At 36.3% G+C, this 2554-nt stretch overlaps 1 long non-coding RNA gene across 1 annotated transcript; it reads left to right on the forward strand.

Moving 5' to 3' along the window:
• Positions 1 to 1287: 1287 nt before the first annotated feature.
• Positions 1288 to 2193, forward strand: LOC125537727. Its single transcript, XR_007296073.1, has 2 exons — positions 1288 to 1808; positions 1920 to 2193. It is a non-coding gene; the product is annotated as an uncharacterized LOC125537727 (long non-coding RNA).
• The last annotated feature ends 361 nt before the right edge of the window (positions 2194 to 2554 follow it).

Below are 2554 nucleotides of genomic sequence, written 5' to 3' on the forward strand. Positions count from 1 at the left end.
AAGTGTCGTGGCTTTACTATTGTTTTTGTTATTGTTTGAGGCTGAAGATTAAATGCTAATGTTCAGTTTGGGCAAGTTCTTCGTGTTAAAATAAATATATTATTCTTAAATATTGCATGTGCTATATTTTGATAATTTTAATGTTACCATTCATTGCAATACATATGCCAATTTGTTGTCTTGTTCACATATGAGTGCATATAATTATTATTAGCTAAATGAAGTGTTAGAATTCCAACATACTTGGACACATATAAAAAAGCAGACCTACTGATATCATTTGTATGTCTACGGAAATATAGTGGTACCATATAATGAAGGGAGCAAGATTTCTTATGAAGAACTGGTTGAATACCTTTTTTCACTTATCTAGCATTTTCTTGTAACCTTGGTATAACTTTCCGATAGAAATTGTGTGCGGTATTTTCCCTCAGTTATGTTATTTCGTAATGATTCACCATGTGACTGGTATCTATAATTGCTAACATTCATATCTGGTCAATGTTATTTATGTGGAGAGTTCTTTTCTCATTATCTCTCTCTCTCTCTCTCTGTTGTGGAGGAAAACAAACACAAATGTTATGTACTTAATTTTGATGGAAATAAAAAAATCAACGCAAAAATACTTTTAAATTGTATGAAGATTTTAAAGTGTCCCAAACAATTTTTTTGAAAAGTGGGAATATTTCTTTAAATGTCACTTCCATTGTTTTTATGGTATGATTTTTTTACATCACAGAAACATTTTTTACATTGTATACACATTTTTCAAAAAGGTCGCAAACACATTTTTGTGTGATTTTATTTAAATATAACATATTTGGTTTGAAATATTCGAAACATTTTTTAGATTGTATATTTTTCTTAAATGTCACATACATTTTTTTAAATATGTGAATTTTTTTAAACGTCACAAACATTTTCTGTACACATGACTAACATTTTTCTCATACTCTCTCCGTCCGTAAATATAAGTATTTTTAGAGATTTCAATACAGACTACATACAGAGTAAAATAAGTGAATCTACACTCTAAAATACGGCTATTACGTATGTATGTAGTCTCTATTAAAATTTCTAAAAGACTTATATTTAGAAAGGATACATGACTGGTGTCAGCATGACTCTGCCACGTGGTTATTGGGATGGCCCCGCAACAGCTCTGTAGGTGACCCTATGCTTGGAGTCGCAGCGGGTCATACATAGCAAATAAGTAAATTTACCGGTGCTGGTATCTATCGGTGAGAAATCGTCCATCCATCGCTGCTTGTAGATTCGTGCGTGTGGACACCACAAGATTCTTGTTTCCGCTAAAAATTCCTGGATACGAGATCTATACAACAGGAATACGGGGTGGACCAACACTAGATAATATCAACCCCACTCCCCTCGCTTTCCCACATCTAGCTCTCTTCCCCCCTCTCTCGTCTGTTCATGCTGCTCACTGGTCGCCGACGCCGGTCGCTCCCAGCTATTGCCGCCACAAATCTGGCTTCTCCACCAACGCCCGACACTGGATATGGCTTTCGCCGCGGCACCTACCACGGCTGGACATACACAAGACCGGCGGCAGTGAGGCTATACCACGAGGCTGGCGAGGAGAGATGCCAGATCACGTGGGCAGAAGACGGATCCACGGATTTGGGTGTTGGGGAGACCTGCTCTGGCATTTGTCGACCATAACGAGAATCAACCACGACTGGTCAACGAGGTGGATCGTCGCCGGATCCGACGAGTCCAAGCATGACCGGCACTAGATCTGGTAAGTCATGAAGCCCACGACCAGATGCATCCAACCCCACCCCCAAGTAAGGACAACTCCCATAACATCTCTATCTCTGTGTTTACTTCGTGATTTTTGTGTTGTGGTACATGATTTGAGCTCCCCCCTCCCCCTTGCTTCTTCACCGGATGGACAGCTCCCCCTACTTGTGTGGTATATGGAATTGTTATACTCGATGGTACTGAAGGTGTCAAATAGAACTCGATGTGAAGATTTGAAGCAGAGTGTGTTATATATGTGATGTTGTTGTTCTGAAATTGAAGTAGATATGTAGATATGTGGGACTGCTATATCTGATGTGAAATATAGATTTGTGAAACTAATACCCATGATGTGAAACAAAATTGTAATTGGAAAGTATTTTTGTGTTGTAATGCTTTTTTCCAGAAATTGGAACGCATGTTTATGTTTGTGAAACTGTTGTTTCTTCATTATGTGAATCATAACTGGTAAGATCTTTTTTTTTAACTGGTTCATGTGAGTACTTTGAAATGACCAGTTTCACTCTTTTCTACAATATGATATTCAGATAACTAAAATATAGTTCATTCATTTAGAAGTTTAAATATAGTGAAACTAGTATGTGTATGAAATATTTCATATTTTATACTTTATATTTCATGTTTTTGTCACTCATTTATAATAATTAGGTTTACTTTTTTGTGAAAATATATGAAATTACTTGCTCGAAAATATATGAAATTCGTATTTCATAAGTGTGTAATTTTTTAGTTCGGTGTGATTTATATTGAAAAAGTTGTTGAAGTATAA

Source organism: Triticum urartu, chromosome 1 (genome assembly GCF_003073215.2).
Source record: "Triticum urartu cultivar G1812 chromosome 1, Tu2.1, whole genome shotgun sequence".
NCBI lineage: Eukaryota > Viridiplantae > Streptophyta > Magnoliopsida > Poales > Poaceae > Triticum > Triticum urartu.